This window comes from Muntiacus reevesi, chromosome 9, assembly GCF_963930625.1.
Source record: "Muntiacus reevesi chromosome 9, mMunRee1.1, whole genome shotgun sequence".
NCBI classification, from domain to species: domain Eukaryota; kingdom Metazoa; phylum Chordata; class Mammalia; order Artiodactyla; family Cervidae; genus Muntiacus; species Muntiacus reevesi.
The window spans coordinates 63,688,443-63,707,174 of NC_089257.1; the positions used below are offsets into that span (position 1 = coordinate 63,688,443).

Sequence of the window (18,732 nt, forward strand, 5' to 3'; positions counted from 1 at the left end):
CCCAAGGACTGTGGTCTGCTAGGCTCCTTTGTCCATGGGATTCTCCAGGCAAGAATACTGGAGTGGGTTGCCATTTCCTTCTCCAGGGGAACTTCCCAACCCAGGGATCGAACCTGGGTGTCCTGCATTGCAGGCATATTCTTTACCAACTGAGGTATGAGGGAAATGTTCTACAATAGGTCCTCATTGATTATTTTATATATAGTGGTGTGCATATGTTAATCCCAAACTCCTAATTTATCCCTCCACCTACCTTTTCTCTTTGATAACCATCATTTTGTTTTCAAAGTCTGTAAGTTTTCCTGTTTTGTAAATGAGTTCATTTGTATCATTTTCTTTATTCCACATATAGATGATATCATAAGATATTTGTTTTTGATGTCACTTAGTGTAATAATCTCTAGGTCCACTCATGTTTCTGCAAACATTATTTCCTTCTTATTTGTGACTGAGTAATATTCCATTGCATATATGTACCACATCTTCTTTATCTATTCCTCTGATGATGGACATTTAGTTTGCTTCTGTGTCTTGGCTACTGTAAATAGTGCTGCAATGAACACTGGGGGTGCATGTGTCCTTTCAGATTATGGTTTTCTCTGGTTATATGCCCAAGAGTGGGATTTCTGGATCACATGGTAGCTCTGTTTTTTAGGAAACCTCTACACTGTTCTCCATAGTGACTCTCAATTTATATTCCCACCAACAGTGTGGGTGGCCTCCCCTTTCTCCACACCCACTCCAGCATTTATTGTACCTTGACTTTCTGATGACCATTATGATCAGTGTGAGGTAATAACCTTATTGTAGTTTTAATTTGCATTTCTTGAATATTTAGTGATGTTGAGCATCTTGTGTTTTTTTGACCATCTATATGTCTTGTTTAGAGAAATGTCTGCTTAGGTCTTCTGCCCATTTTTTGATTGGGTTGTTTTTTTTTAATACTGAGCTACATGAACTGTTTGTATATTTTAGACATCAATCCCTTGTCCGTCATTTCATTTGCAAATATTTTCTCCTATGGGTTGTCTTTTTGTTTATGGCTTCCTTTGCTGGGCAGAAGCTTTTAAGTTTAATTAGGTCATGTTTGTTTATATTTGTTTTCATTACTCTTGAAGGTGGATCTGAAAAGATTTTGCTATGATTTATGTCAGAATTGTTCTATGTTTTCCTCTAAGAGTTTTATAGTATTCAATCTTATATTTAGGTCTTTAATCCATTTTGGGTTTATTTTTGTGTATGGTGTTAGAGAATGTTCTAATTTCATTCTTTTACATGTAGTTTTTTAGTTTTCCCAGCACCACTTATTGAAGAGATTTCCCAACTGTATCCTTGCCTCCTGTGTCATAGATTAACTAACCATAGATGTGTGGGTTTATTTCTGGACTTTATACCTTGTTCCATTGATCTATATTTCTGTTTTTATGCCAATATCATACTGTTTTGATTACTGTAGCTTTGTAGTATAGTCTGATGTCAGGGAGTCTGATTCCCTCAGCTCCATTTTTCTTTCTCAGAATTGCTTTGGCTATTCAGGGTCTTTTGAGTTTCCATACAAATTTAAAAGTGTTTTATTCTATTTCTGTGAAAAATGCCATTGGTAATTTGATAGGAATTTCATTGAATGTGTAGATTGCCTTGAGTAGTATATTTTGACAATATTTTTTCTTCCAGTCCAGGAACATGTTATATCTTTCCATCTGTTTATGTGTTCTTCTATTTCCTTTATCAGCATCTTATACTTTTTCAGAGTACAGGTCTTTTGCCTCCTTAGGTAGGTTTATTTGTAGATATTTCATTCTTTTTGATGCAATGGTAAATGAGATTGCTTCCTTACCATTTTAAGCATTTCGAAGTGCACAATTCAGTAACATTAAGTATATTCACCTTGTGGTGTAACCATCATTATTATTCACTCCAGAACTTTTTCTTCTTCCCAAACAAAAACCCTGTATCTATTAAACACTAATTCCTCATTTCCCCTGCCCGCCCCAGCCCCTGGCAACCACTGTTCTACTCTCTACTATTAATAATTTGACTACTCTAGATGCCTCATGTCAGTGGTATCACACAGTGTTTGTTCTTTCAACTGGCTTATTTCACTCACTCATAACATTTTCAAGGTTCATTCATTCCTTTTGGACTTTCTTGGCAGTGTAGTGGTTAAGACTCCATGCTTCCAGTGCAGGGGAACACAGGTTCAATCCCTAGTCAGAGAAGTTCTTCATGCTGTGCAGAGCAGCCAAAAAGAAGAAAAAGCATTCACTCATTTTTAAGACTGAATAATATTCCATTGCATGTACATATCACATTTTTATCCCATTCACTTATTGATGGACACTTGGATTGTTTCCTTTTGTTTGTGAATACTGCTGCTGTAAGATTGGTGTACAAGTACTTGTTTGGCTGCTGCTGCTAAGTCACGCCAGTCGTGTCCGACTCTGTGTGACCCCATAGACGGCAGCCCACCAGGCTCCCCTGTCCCTGGGATTCTCCAGGCAAGAACACTAGAGTGGGTTGCTATTTCCTGCTCCAATGCATGAAAGTGAAAAATGAAAGTGAAGTCACTCAGTTGTGTCCGACTCTTAGTGACCCCATGGACTGCAGCCTACCAGGCTCCTCCGTCCATGGGATTTTCCAGGCAAGAGTACTGGAGTGGGGTGCCATTGCCTTCTCCGACTTCTTTGGCTCCCTGCTTTCAATTCTCCAGATATATAACTAGGAGTGGAATTGCTGGATCAAATGGTAATTCCATGCTTAACTTTTTAAAGTGAAGAATATATTTCTTTTTAGTTGACATATAATATTGTATGTATATGATTTGATATTTGTATACACTGAAATGATCACCACAATAAGTCTAGTTAATATCTATCTCAATACAGAGTTACCAGTTTTTTTTCTTGTGACTTTTAAGATCTACTCTTTCAGCTTTCAAACATGTGATACAGTATTATTAGCTATAGTTATCAAGCTGTACATTATATCCCCATGACCTACTTATTTTATAACTGAAGTTTGTTACTTTTTTGACCCCCTTTCATCCATTTAGTCCACTCCACCATCCATCTCCCCAACCACCACCTCTGGTGACCATTATTCTGTTCTCTGTCTCTATGAGCTTGGGGTTATAGGGCTTTGTTGTTGTTGCTTTAATAGTCCATGTATAAGTGAAATCATACAGTATTTGTCTTCCTCTGATTGACCTATTTCACTTACCATAATGCCCTCAAGACCCATTCATATCATCACAAATAGCAAGATTTTATGCTTTTTATGATATTGAATAGTATTCCATTGTGTGTATGTTGCATCTTCTTTGTTTAGCATTAGTGGACACTTAGGTTGCTTTCATGTCCTGGCTACTGTAAATAATGCTGCAAAGAGCATGGGGATGTAGATATATTTTCAAATTAGTGTTTTCCAGTTTCTTTGGATAAATACATCTTCCCTGGCAGCTCAGAGGTAAGACCTCTGCCTGCAATGTGGGAAACCTGGGTTTGATCCCTGGGTCAGGAAAATCTCCTGGAGAAGGAAATGGCAACCCACTCCAGTACTCTTGCCTGGAAAATCCCATGGGCTACAATCCATGGGGTCGCAAAGAGTCGGACACGACTGAGCAACTTCACTTTTGGATAAATACATAGAGATAGACTTGCTGGATTGTGTGATAGTTCAATTTTGAATTTTTTTGAGGAAACTCTACTGTTTTCCATAGTGGCTATACCAATTTAGAGTCCCATTAATGGTGTACAAGAGTATACTTTTCTCCATATCCTTACCAATACTTGTTATTTCTTTTGGATAATAGCCATTCTGACAGGTGTGCTGTGCTATCTTATTGTGATTTTGATTTGTAGTTCTGTCATTAATGATGCTGAGCATATTTTCATGTACCTCTTGGCCATCTATGTGTGTTCTTTAGAAAGATATTCAGATTTTCCTGCCCATTTTTTAAAACTTTATACTATAGTATAGATGATTAACAATTTTGTGATAGTTTCAAGTGGACAACAAAGTGACTCAGCCATGCATATACATGTATCCATTCTCCTTCAAACTCCCTTCCCGTCCAGGCTGCCACATAACATTGAATCCAGCCCATTTTAAAAAGTCAGATTTTTTTCATTCAATATGTATGAGTTCTCTATTTTGGATATTAGCCCCTTGTCAGATATATGATTTGCAAGTATTTTCTCCCACTTAGTAGGTTGACTTTTTATTCTGTGAAGGTTCCCTTTGTTGGTGTAGCAAGCTTTTACTTTGATGTAATCCCACTTTTTAGTTTGATGTAATCGGAAAAGCCCTGAAGTTGGAAAAAATTGAAGGAAGGAGGAGAAGGTGATGACAGAGGGTGAGATGGTTGGTTGGCATCACGGACTCAATGGACATGAGTTTGAGCAAGCTCCAGGAGATGGTGATGGACAGGGAAGCCTGGCATGCTGCAGTCCATGGGGTTGCAAAGAGTTGGACATGACTGAGTGACTGAACAACACAATCCCACTTTTTAATTTTTGCTTTTATTGCCTTCCCTTTTGAAGTCAGATCCAAAACAATCTTCACCACAAATGAAATCAAGGAGCTTGCTGCCTATGCTTTCTTGTAGGAGTTTTATGATTTCAAGTCTTCCATTCAAGTCTTTAATCCATTTTGAGTTCATTTTTTGTGTATGGTGTAAGACCATGGTCAAGGTTCATTCTGCTGCATGTGGCTGTCCAGTTCTCCCAACAATATTTATTGATGAGACTGTCATTTTCCCATCATATGTTCTTGGTGCCTTTGTCATAAATTAATTGAGCATATCTGTGTGGGCTTATTTCTGGGCTTTCTATTCTGGCCCATTGATCAACGTGTCTATTTTTATGCCATACTGTTTTTATTACTATAGCTTTGTAATATAACATGACATCAGGGAGGATGTTGCCTCCAGCTTTGTGGTTATTTCTCAAGATTAATTTGACTCTTGGGTGTCTTTTGTGATTCTACACAAATTTTAGGGTTGGTTGTTCTATTTCTGTGAAAAATGCCACTGGAGTTTTGATAGGGATTGCATTAAATATTTAAATCTCTTTGGATAGTATTAACATTTTAACAGTATTCTTCCAATCCATATTCCAAATAGAATATCTTTCCAATTACGTCTTCAATTTCTTTCACCAGTGTCTTGTAGTTTCCAGAGTATAGGACTTTTACCTCCTTGGTTAAATTTATTCCTAGGTATTTTATTCTTTTTGATGCAATTGTAAATGAGGTTGTCTTATAATTTCTCTTATAATTTGTTAATAGTGTATGTAAACATAACAGATTTTGTATATTGATTATATCCTGAAACTTTACTGAATTGTTTATTCTAACAGATTTTATTTTGGTGGAGTTTTTTGGGTTTTCTATATAAGATATCATGTCATCTACAAAAAGGGACAATTTTACTTCTTCCTTTCCAATTTGGGTGTCTTTTATTTCTTTTTCTTGCCTAATTGCTCTGCCTAGGACTTCCACACTATATTGAATAAAAGTGGAAAGAATGGGCCATCCTTGTCTTGTACCTTAACTTAGAGGAAAAGCTTTCAACTTTTTACCATTTGATGTTAATTGTGGGTTTGTCATATATGGCCTTTACTGTGTTGTGGTATATTCCCTGTATACCCACTTTACTGAGAGTTTTTATCATAAATGAATGTTGGATTTTGTCAAATGCTTTTCCTGCATCTATTGATGATCATGTGATTCTTATCCTTTAATGTGTTAAAGTGAAAGTCGCTCAGTCATGTCCGACTCCTTGTGGCCCCATGGACTATACAGTCCATGGAATTCTCCAGGCCAGAATACTGCAGTGGATAGCCTTTCCCTTCTTCAGGGGATCTTCCCAACCCAGGGACAAAACCCAGGTCTCCCACATTGCAGGTGGATTCTTTGCCAGCTGAGCCATCAGGGAAGCTTAAGAATTCATTGTGTTAATGTGGTGTATAATGTTGACTGATTAGCAGATGTTGAACTATCCTTGCATCCCTGGAATAAATCTCACTTGATCATGATGTAGGATTCTTTTAATGTATTGTTGAATTCTTTCGCTAATACTTTGTTGGATTTTTACATCTATATTCATCAGCGGTTTTGGCCTGTAATTTTCTTTTGGTGTACTCACCTGGCTTTGGTAGGATAAAGCTGGCCTAACAATGAGTTTGGAATTGTTCCTTTCTTTTCTATTTTTTGGAAGATTTTGAGAAGGATTGGTATATATTCTTATTAGAATGTTCGGTAGAATTCACCAGTGAACCATCCAGTTCTGAACTTTAGTTTGTTATTATTGTTCAGTCACTAAGTCATGTCCAACTCTTTGCAACCACATGGACTGCATCATGCCAGGCTTCCCTGTCCTTCAGTATCTCCTAGGGTTTGCTCAAACTCATGTCCATTGAGTGGGTGATGCCATCCAACCATCTCATCCTCTATCACCCCCTTCTTCTCTTGCCCTCAATCTTTCCCAGCATCAGGGTCTTTTCCAATGAGACAGCTCTTCACATCAGGTGGCCAAAGTACTAGAACTTCAGCATCAGTCCTTCCAATAAATATTTATGGGTGATTTCCTTTAGGATTGACTGGTTTGATCTCCTTGCTGTCCAAGGGATCCTCAAGAGTCTTATCCAACACCACAGTTTGAAAGCAACAATTCTTCAGCACTCAGCCTTGTCATTCAGCTCTCATATCTGTACACGACTACTGGAAAAATCATAGTTTTGACTATACAGACCATTGTCAGTCAAGTGATATCTCTGCTTTTTAATACACTGTCTAGGTTTGTCACAGCTTTTCTTCCAAGGGGCAAATGTCTTTTAATTTCATGGTTGCAGTCACCATCTGCAGTGATTTTGGAGCCCAAGAAAATAAAATCTGCCACTGTTTTCATTTTTTCCCCACCTATATGCCTTGAAGTGATGGGACCAGATGCCATGATCTTGGTTTTTTCAATGTTGAGTTTTAAGCCACCTTTTTCACTCACCTATTTCACCTTCATCAAGAGGCTCTTTAGTTTCTCTTTGCTTTCTGCCATTAGGGTAGTATCATTTAATTCCTGACTCGATCTCCTTTCTTGTAATTGGTCTATTCAAATTTTGTTTCTTCATGATTCAGCCATGAAAGCTTGTATTTGTATTTGTTTCTAGGAATATATTTTGTCTTGGTTTCCCAATTTGGCATGTAAGTATTCATATTGGCCTCAAGATCCTTTGTATTTCTGTGGCATCAGTTGTAATGCCTCCTCATTCATTCCTGATTGTCTTTATTTGAGCCCTTCCTTGTTTTCTAAATGAGTCTAGTTAGTTATATCCATTTTCTTCTCAGGGAACCATATCTTTCCTATTGTCTTTTTTGTCTCTATTTTATTTATTTCTATTTTGATCTTTATTTCCTTCCTTCCACTAACTTTGGTCTTCATTTGTTCATTTTCTAGTTCCTTTAGGTGTAAATTTAAGTTGTTTTGAGATTTTTCTTGTTTCTTGAGGTAGGCATTTATCTCTATTAACTTTTCTCTTAGAACTGCCTTTGCTGCATTCTATAAATTTGGGTATATTTCCATTTCATTTGCCTCAGGGCATTTTTTAATTTCTCATTTGATTTCCTCATTGACCCGTTTGTTGCTCAGCATGTTGTTTAATCTTCATGTATCTGTGAATTGTCCAGCTTTCTTCTTGTAACTGATCATTTTAACCATCTTTAGGTGTACAATTCAGTGGCATTAAGTACACTTATAATGTTGTGCATCACCACTATCTAATTTCCAGAACTTTTTCATCTTCCCAAAGAAAAACTCTATACCTATTAAGCACTAGTTCCCCTTTTCCCCTCACCCAGCCTCTGGTAACCACCATTCTATGTTCATTTCTATTAATGAGACTAATCTAGAAAACGCATATAAGTGGAATCAGAGTGTTGTCTTTTTGTCTGTTTTTTTTCTCGGCACAATGTTTTCATGGTTCCCCCCTGTTGAAGGCTAAATTCCTTTTTAAGGCTAAATAATATTCCATTGTATATATCTTACACTTCTTTCCCCTTTCACTTATTGATGGACACGAGTTGTTTCCATTTGTAAACTGAATACTGCTGCTATGAACATTGGTGTGTAAGTGATTGTTTAAATCCCTGTTTTCAATTCTTTTTGGTATACAACTAAGTAGAACTGCTGGATCAAAGGGTAATTCTATGTTTAATTTTTGAGGAACTGCCCAGTGGTTTTCTGCCAGCCATCTGATGGCAGTCTTTGTAGCCAGAAAAATGATAGTCAAACATTTATTCATTCACCAAATACCCTGAAACCCTTCTTATGCCCAACCACTGAGCTAAGCACTGGGGCTGCAAAGGGCCAGTGGATCAGTTCTAATGTTCAAAGGGTTCTTTGTCTGCTCTGTGTCAAAACTGGCAGAGTCCTGAAAATGGAAGCCTGGGGGAAGAGAATATATCAGAGACAACTAGTTGCCTGCCAAAGCCTCATGCTTGCCCCACTACACACACACACACACTCTCTCTCTCTCTCTCTCTCTCTCTCTCTCTCTCTCTCTCTCTCACACACACACACACACACACACACACACACACACACACACATATTTTACATAGGTGCTGGGAAGTGGCTGCCCTGCTAGTGACTACAGTTTCTAGTTCCCTGACTTCTGGATAGGGCCCTAAGACTAAGTTCTGTCCAGTGGAATGTGGTATAGGTGATGCATGCTATTTTCAGGCCTGACTTAGCCACCCATCACTTTCTCCAACTGGATGTCAATGCAAGCTCAAAAGTCACTTACTATGGATGGCAGAGCCTCAGTCAGCCTGGGTTCCTATACATCTATGCAAATCTGTGCCCCCCACCCCCACCAATGCCAACTGGACTTTCTATGAGCAAAACAACCGATTTTTGTTAAGTCACTGAGATTTCGGCACTTACCTTAACAAAAGCTAGTACCTTCTTAACCTACACAGAAGATGAGGAGGAACTTGACCCCCCATAGAAACCTTCCCTCCATAACTCAGATTCAGGACATCTCCACAAATGCCATCTCTGCTTCACCCACACCTATGCAGGCAAAGTGTTGGGGAACGGCAGCTGATGAGTTCAGAAAGGGGAGGGTAACTGTGTTTGTAGGATGAGGGTGAGAGAACCAATCAGGGCTCTGTCCCTCCTCCCAGAATCCATATCATCTCGGCAGTGGCAGCAAGGCTCTTAGGAAGAAAGGGCGACAACCGTCAGATGTGTGTTACCCTGGAGGTGATCCATGTTTGGTTTTAGTGTCTCTAAGAATCAGTGACTCTCAGGATTCAAAAATGCCTTCAAGGTTACCTAGTTCAGACTTCCATCCAAATCTTGAACCTCTTCTGCAATAAGTAAGGATTACCTGGTCTTCACATGCTTTACCTCCTGATAGAGAATGCATCACTTCCCAAGCTGGCACGTTTCACCTTTGGACAGCTCTGCTAGCATTGCCCTGTTTACAATAAGCCTGGTCTGCCTCTCTGACTTTCACCCAAAGTCTTGGTACCACCAATGGCAGAGAATGGCCCTATCCCTTCCCAGTTAACCAGGACAGTGCTTGACTTAACAGAAGTGTTAGATAGATGGATGGCAAGTAAAGAGTGGGAGAAATGATCATGGAAGACCAGTGAAGACTGAGGTCTCATGAACCTTGGTTCTCTCAGCATAGAGTGCTAAGACATGAGAAAATAATCCAGTGTAACACAATAATAACTGCTGCTTTATTGCAGAGTCTACTGTGTTAGGCACTCTGTTCATCAAGTATCATGGACACCTTCATATCTTTACAACTACATTTAAAAAAGTATAACTCCTATGGAAACAAAAACGTGTGGCTCAGCCTCAAAGCAATGATGCTGGTCAGAGAACCCCAGTGCAACAACCAAACAAAATTTTTTTGTTTTAGTTTGTTATTTTTAGATCCCACATATAAGTGAGATCATACAATATTTGTCTTTCTCCGTCTTACTTAGCATAAGGCCTTGAAGGTCCTTGAAGACAAGGACAACCATGTTGTCTTTCTCGATTTCCTCAATTTTTAAGGTTAAATAGTATCCTGTTGTGTATATATGTACCACAACTTCTTTATGCATTTGTCCAAAACTTAGGTTTGATCCCTGTTTGGGGAACTAAAATCCCACATGCTGTGGAGTAACCAAGCCTGTGCTGCACGTAGGGAAGCCTGTACATCGCAGCCACAGAGCCCAGTTCCTCTAGAGCCAGCACTCCATAGCTAGAGGAGCACACAGGCCACAGCGGGCAGCCTTTGTGCCACCGGCTTCTCCATGTGGCATCTTAGTTCCCCAACCAGGGATCAAACCCTCATCCCTGCATCAGAAGATGGACTCTTAACACCTGGACCACCAGGGAAGCCCCCGAGTATACTGTTTTCCACAGTGGCTATACCAATTTACAGCCCCACAAACAATGCACAAGGTTTTCCTTTTCTCCACGTTCTTGCCAGCAGTTATCTCTCCTCGTTCTAATGACAGCCATTCTAACAAAGAACTGGACATGGCTAAGCAACCAACACTTTCATTCTAACAGGCATGAGGTGATACCTATTTGTGGGTCTGACTTGCATGTCTCCATGACTAGTGATGCTGACCATCTTTTCATGTACCTGTTAGTTGGAAAAGATGTCTCTTCAGGATTTTGCCCATTTTTAACTGGATTATTGGGAATTTTACTATTGAGGTGTATAAATTCTTTATATATTTTAGATATTAACCCCTTATCAGATATACAACTTACAAATATCTTTCCCCATTCCACAGGTTATCTTATCACTTTGTTTCTTTTGCTGTGCAGAAAATTTTTAGCTTTTTGTAGTCCCACTTGTTTTTTATTTTGTAGCTCTGTTTTAGGTGTCATGTCCAAAAAATCATTGCCAAGGCCCACATCAAGGAGCTTTTTTCCTAGGTTCTCTTCTGGAAGTTTCATGATTTCAGGTCTTACATTTAATTTTTGAATCCATTTCAAGTAAATTTTTGTGAGTGGTGTAAGACAGGGGTCTAGTTTCATGCTTTTACATGTGAATATCTAATTTTCCCAGGTTCATTTATCAAAGAGATTGTGTTTCCTCCATTAAGTATTCTTGACTCTCATCGAATATTATCAAATGTCTCTTATCAAATATCGACTGTACTTGGGGCTTCCCAGGTGATGCTAGTGGTAAAGAACCCACCTGCCAATGTAGGAGACATAAGAGATGTGGGTTTGATCCCAGGGTCAGGAAGATCCCCTGAAGGAAGACATGGCAACCCAATCCAATATTTTTGCCTGGAAAATCCCAAGGGCAGAGGAGCCTGGTGACCTTCAGTCCATAGGGTTGCAAAGAGTCAGACATGACTGAAGCAACTTAGCACACACATATACACTTGGGTTTATTTCTAGGGCCTCAATTCTGTTCCATTGGTCTATTTGTCTATTTTATTCCAGTATCATACTGTTTTGATTACTACGGCTTTGTAATACAGTTTGAAAGGAGGGAATATCACACCTCCAGCTTAGTTCTTCTTTCTCAGGGTTGTCTTGGTTATTCAGGGTTTCTATGGTTCCACATAAGCTTTAATGTTTTTCTACTTCTATTAAAAAAAGTCATTGAAATCTTGATAGTGATGGCATTGAATCTATAGCTTTGATTAGTATTGACATTCTAACTATATTCTTCCAATTTATGAATATTTATTTTGTTTCTCAATTTCTTTCATCAATAAGCATCCTATAGTTTTCAAAATAGAGATCTTATACCTCTTTAATATATCTTAGTATTTTATTGGTTTTGATGCTATTGCAAATGGATTTTTTATTTCATTTTCAGATAATTTGCTGTTAGCATATAGAAACACTACTGATTTTGTATGTTAATTTTGTATCCTACAATTTACTGAAGTCATGATCTAGTATTTTTTTGGTGGAGCCTTTATGATTTTCGGAATATAAAATCATGTTATCTACAAACAGAGACAATATTACATCTTACTTTATAATTCTGATGCCTTATATTTCTTTTCTCACCTAATCACCTCTGTTGAATAGGAGTGGTGAGAGTAGGAACCTTTGTCTTAATCTTAGAAAAAAAGCTTTCAACATTTTATCACTGAGTTTAAAATTAGCTGTGGGCTTATCATAAATGGCCTTTACTATGTTGAAGTACATTCCTAGTATTCCTAATTTGTCTAGAATTTTTATCATGAATAAATATTGAATTTTGTCAAATGCTTTTCATGAGTCTGTTGAGATCACATGGTTTTTTCTTTTATTCTATTAATGTGATATGTCACATCTATTGATTTACATATGTTAAACCATTCTTGCACCCCACATATAAATTCCAGTTGATCATGGTGAATGATCCTTTTAATGTGCTGCTGAATTCACTTTGCTAGTATTTTATTGAAATTTTTGCATCTCTATTCATCAGGGTCTTATTTTCTGGTAGCTCCCTTTCTGGCTTTGATATTAGGGTAACAATGACCTTGTAAAATAAGTTTGGGAGTGTTTTCAGCTCATAATTTTTAGAAAGAGTTTGAGAAGAATTATTAATTTGTTAAATGTTGAGTAAAATTCACCAGTGAAGCCATCTGGTCCTGGACTTTTCTTCACTGAAAGATAATTTTACTACTGATTCAATCTCATCACTAGTAATTGGTCTATCCAGACTTTTTATTTCTTCCTGATCCAGTCTTGGTAGTTTGTATGTTTCAAAGAATCCTTCCATTTCTTCTAGGTCGTCCAGTTTTCTTGTGTACGGTTGTTCATATTAGCCTCTTAGGATACTTTGTGGGGTATCAGTTGTAATGACTCCTTTTTTGTTTATAGTTTTGATTTGGGTCCTTCTTTTTTTCCCTGGTTAGTGTAGCTAAAGGTTTGTTAATTTTGTTTATCTTTTTAAAGAATCAGCTTAGTTTGGTTGATCTTTTCTATTGTTTTCCTGTTCTCTATTTATTCCTACTCTTAATCTTTACTGGCTTCCCAGGTGGCTCAGTGGTAAAGAATCTGCCTGCCAAAGCAGATGTGGGTTCAATCCGTGAGTCAGGAAGATCCCCTGGAGTAGGAAATGGCAACTCACTCCAGTATGCTTGCTTGGAAAATCCCATGGACAGAGGAGTCTGGTGGGCTGCAGTCCATGGGGGTCACAAAAAGTCGGACACAACTGAGCAACTGAACACACACACATAAAATCTTTACTAATTCTTCCTTCTGCTAACCTTGGGCTCAATTTTTTCCCCCCCTCAAGCTCATTATGGCATAAAGTTGTTTCTTTGGACTTTTTTTTTTTATGAATTTCCTCCTTAGAATTGCTTTTGTTGCATTGCATAAGTTTTGATACACTGTGTTTCTATTTTCATGTTTCAAGGTACTCTTATTTCCCTTTTAATTTCTTCTTTGATCCATAGTTGTTCATAAGAGTGTTGGCAAATTTCCATGTTTGTGAATTTTCCATTTTCCTCCTCTTACTGATTTCTAGTTTCATACCATTGTTATCAGTGAAGATACTTGGTATGATTTCAGTCTTCATGAATTTTATGAGGCTTGTTTTGTGACCTAATACATGGTCTATCCTAGAAATTTTTCATGTGCACTTGAGAAGGATGTATATTCTATTGTCCAATAGAACATCTATATATGTTTTTTGGTTCACTTGGTCTAGTCTTATTTAAATTCACTGTTATTAATTCTCTGTCTAGATGATCTATCCATTGTTGAGAGTGGGGTATTAAAGACCTCAATTATTACTGTATTGTTGTTTATTTCTCCTTTTAGCTCTTAACTTTTACTTTATGTGTTTATGTGCTCCAATGTTGGGCACATAAATATTTACAGTTACTTTATCTTCATGATATATTGGCCCCCTGATCATTATATAATGATCTTGTCTCTTTATCACCTTTAAAGTCTGTTTTGTCTGATGTAAGTATAGTTACCCCTGCTTTGTTGTTGTTCTTACAATTTGTTTGAAACATTTTTCCATCCCTTTACTCTTAGTCTATATGGCTTTAAGGCTAAAATGATTCTCCTGAAGGCAGCACATCTTTGGATTTTTTTTTTTTAAGAACACAAGCTTTTTATTTTTTCTTAGATACAATGTTCAGTTTGGATGATGAGAATAAGCTAGCTAGCTCTACCATTTATTGCAATGAATTCCAATGAAGGAAGAGGCTAAATAGGATCTAGACTCTTTTGGTCTATTAACATTTAGCTTATCAAATCCACAGCCTGTACTTCTGGAGCAGGCATCCCCAATAACCCAAACGTGATAACTGTTGAAGATGGCAAATATGGACGATTCAAGACATACATACAGTCCGGTCTGCTGTTGCTGCCTCCATATGCTCTCTAAAATTCCGTATTTGGTTAGAGCTAGGAGCAGTATCACAGTGCTGGTTCATCTTTGCTCCACCGTTCCTCTCTTTCTGCTTCGCTGCTTTCAAGGGAGAACAGGTTCAGATCTTCTGGAAGCTGGTGGAGGCCATTCCCTTGGCAGCTTGCTGGGCTAACCAGTACTTATATCTTTTGGTTTGGGGCCTCTCAAAGTTCACCACGGACACAGGTACCTTCACAGTGTCAAGTCCATTTACCGTCACCTCGCACCAGAACTCACCCCTCTGGGTGATGGGCTCTTCGGGCAACTTTAATGCATGTGGGGCAATCACAACGCCAAGATTTCTGAGAAAGTGGCGGGCAGCTATTTCAGGGTTTAGCTCCCATTTGACATTGTTCTTCATTCCTACCTCCAGGTGACAACTCCTCAGAAATTTCACTGTGGCCTCACCTGCCTTGGTCTGGGTCTTGTCTGGTTTTCCTTCTTGTCTCAGCAATTTCTCCTCTTCAAACAGCTTCTTGTTTTCAGGAGATGCGTACACAGCCAGTCCTTCAGGAAGTAGTCGATTACGGCCCACAGATTTTTTCACCGAGACCAGGTCACCTCGGACTCCAAGTTCGTCCACCGACTGGGTGAGGATGAGCTCCAGGCTGCCTTTGGGCCGGTGTTTCGTATCTTCCACGAGCTTGTAGACGCGGTGTCGCCGGTGCAGGCACGGTTTCCGGCCTTCTCCCCTAGCTGCACCTTCCACCAGCGCTCTGCAATGACCGTGCCCCGACTGAGATACAGGCTGAAGTCGCGCTCCGAGCCGGGGGTGCTCCCTACAGGTCACGGCCGGAGGAGCTCCCGGACCCCTCCTCGCAGCAGCCGCTCGGCCAACACCCGCAGCTGAATTCCCCCCGGGACCGCGAAAGCGGCTGCCGCCGTGTTCTCCGGCGCAGAGCTCTTTGGATCTTTTTTTTCCCATTCAGTCATTCTGTGTCTTCTAATTGAAGAGTTTAATCTGTTTACATTTAAGGTAATTGATGATAAATAAGGACTGCTGCCATTTCATTTTCTAGATCTATTGTTCATTGTTTCTTATCCTGCTGTCTTTTTGTGTGTTTTGATGTCTTGTGGTATCAAAATGTTTTGACTTGTTTATCACGTTCTTGAGTATAATTACTACAGGTTTTTCCCTCTGGTTACCATGAGGCTTAAATAAAGTATCTTAAAATCCTAATTCCCTATTTCTTTAACTTTTTATATTAAAGTATAGATGATTAACAATGTTTTGATTTCAAGTATACAGCAAGGTGATTCAGTGATACATATACATGTATTTGTTTTTCAAATTCATTTCCCATTTAGATTATTAAAGTTTATTGAGCAGCATTCCCTGTGCTATACAGTAGGTCCTTGTTGGTTATCTATTTTAAATACAGCAGTGGTAACACTCTATTTTAAACTGATAACTTCAATAGAATTTCAAAGCTTGCAACTTTTACTTCTTCCCCTCATATTTTAGAGTATTAATGTTACAATTTACATGTTTCTACATTGTATAACTAAAAGAATATTGTTTAAATGGTTATTTTTAACATTTTAACATTTTACATTTGTTTTCTAACTTTTAAACTAGAGTTGTGAATTACACACTACTATTACTGAATCTGACTGTATATTTACTATTAGCAAGTTTTACACTGCCATAAGTTTTTATGATGCTAACTAGAGTCCTTTTATTTCCACTCGAAGAATTCCTTTTAACTTTTCTTATAGGGCAGGGCTAATGGTGAATTCCCTCAGCTTTTGTTTGTTCAGGAAAGTCTTTATCCCTCCATTTCTGAAGGACAGTTTCATCTAATATAGTACTCTTGGTTGACAGGTTTTTTTTTTCTTTCTTTCGGTATTTTAAATATATTATCTCATTCTTTTCTGACCTAAAAAGAATTATGTTGAGAAATTTGCAAACAGTCTCCCCTTATACATAACTTTTCTCTTGCTGCTTTAAAAATTCTTTGACTTTTGACAATTTAATTATAATGTGTCTTCAGCCCTATTCAGTTTCAACCTATTTGAGGTTCTCTTGGATCTGGATATCTATTTCTATCCCCAGGTTTGGGAAGTTTTCAGCCATTATTGCTTTAAATATACCTTCTATCCATTTCTTTTTATCATTCCAGAATTCCCATAATGTGAATATTGTTTCTTTTTAATGTGTCCCATAAGTTCCATAGACTTTCTTCACTTTCTTTTTCCTTTCTTTTTGCTTCTCTGACTGTACAGTTTCAAATTTCTTATCTTCCAGGTTACTGATTCTTCTGAATGCTGAATCTGCTTTTTTTTTTTTTAACTCTATATTGAATTCTTCCATTATATTTTTCAGCTCTAGAATTCCTTTGTTTTTGATGGTTTCTATTTCTTTGCTGAACTTGTTGGGATCATGCATTGTTTTCCTAATGCCATTTAGTCATCGTGTATTCTTGTAGCTCACTAAACTCCTTTAAGAGCATTATTCTGAATTCTTTGACAGAATATAGATCTCCATTTCTCTAAAGTCAGTTTTTAGAACTTTATTAGTTTCCTTTGGTCTCATACTTATCTGACTATTCATGATCCTTGATTATTTATGTTGGTATCTTCCCACATGAGTAAGGATTTCCCAGTCTTTGCAGGTTTGCTTTGGCAGAGACAATTCACCTGTCAGCTCAGTTTAGCTCTGGATATATCTGTTGGTAATGTCCTTGGGCAGGTGGGACCTACTAATAGGATCTATTCCTGTTTGAGGCAATTGTTTAAGCTCTGAATTTTGGAAGTGAGGTGCCACTGGCTAAGAACAGTTGGATAAGACTGCTGGCATGGTTCTCTAGCCAAAGGAGGCTGTAGGATAGACTCTGCAGTTGCCTGAATTCTCTGGTCAGGCTTCCTACACAGTGGGGCTGGGTACTGTACTTAGCAGTTGATGGGGCTATGGATTAGTTTCCCTTGCCCTCATAGGACAGAGAAATGGGGCCCAGGGCCTGCATGGCTCCTTGTTTGGGAACCCAAATCAGGCAGAAGTTGTGCACTGGATATCCTCGTCAGGTAAGACCAGCAGCTTTGCTCTAGAGACAGGGAAAGCCACGGGCTGTGCTCTCTGCCCAAGTGACACTGGAAGCAGGACTGTTGGATGGGCTATATGCAGCCTCTCAGAAGATTCCCTGGTCAGGTGGGCTAATGGCTGCATTTAGCAATAAGTGGAGCTATGAATCAGTTTCTCTGCCCAGCTGTTCTTGGGAGGACAGCTCCGAGGCCAGTAAGGCTCTTTCTGGTCTTGACTCAAGCCAACCTGTGCCCCAAGTCCCCTGGCCTGACCAGGGCTACTGCCCTTGCTCTAGGGGTGATCAGCCCTGCCCACCTGCCTCTGGGCTCAAGCATTGCGGGATTACACAGCACTTTCCAGGTGTTCTCAAGCAGCCTTTCCTCTTAATGGGCCAAAAACCAAATTGGCAGCAGGTAAGGCTATGTCTGTTCTCCGGCCTGGGTGGGACTGGGAGGCCCACTTCAGACAACTCCCAGATTTTTCCTGAGTAGGCTTTCTGGCTGGGAGGAGCTGAGAGGCATGCCACAGCTGGTAGGACTGTATAACTCAACTCTTCCACCTTGAAGTGAGCTGACCAGGCTCCGGGGCTGGTGGAACTTCTCATTTGAGGACCTGAGTCATGCAGACCTGCACTCTGCCAAGTTCCCTGGCCATGTGGAACCATTGACTTGCTCTGCAGGTGAGCAAAGCCACAGGTTGGGACTATAATTGGGCTCTGCAGGTACAAATTTGGTCTGCCAAGACCCGGTGCTGGAAGGCCCTCCCCTTCCCCATCAGATTCCCAGTGGCTGAGCCTCACAGTCTCCTGTGATCCCAGTAGGGTGAAACCACAGCAAGGCTCCCGTGAACCGACCCACAATGTTGGGGGTGCTGGATGTCACCCCCAGGCTCTTTCCCTCTGGAGGAAGCACAGTCTCAGGGGAGACCTCTCCGTGTGGGGCTGTGCCAGCTTGGGGGAGGGGCAATGTGGTCCATGTGCAGCTGTCCCTCTTACCCCCTCTAAGGCAGTATGTCTGGGTCTCTGTGGTACAGGGGGTGCTTCAGCCTTGCTCCCAGGTTCTAGGATTCTCTCAGTGGTGTCTTATCCATGAATAGTTGATAGTTGCTATTGTGAATGGGGGAAAGTCAGGAATACCCTATGTCACTATCTTGGCGACATCATTCCCCTTACTATGTGTTGAACACTGTTCTGAGAACTTTACATGGATTAACTTCGTTAATCCTTGTAACAACTTTATGGGCTAGATACTCCTATTTTTAAATTTTTTTTAAATTTTTAAATTGTAATAGTTGATTTACAATGTTAATTTCTGCTAT

At 39.3% G+C, this 18,732-nt stretch overlaps 1 pseudogene; it reads right to left on the bottom strand.

Moving 5' to 3' along the window:
* Positions 1–14,067: 14,067 nt before the first annotated feature.
* LOC136175954 (large ribosomal subunit protein bL9m pseudogene) lies at positions 14,068–15,326 on the bottom strand (annotated as a pseudogene).
* Positions 15,327–18,732: the final 3,406 nt, after the last annotated feature.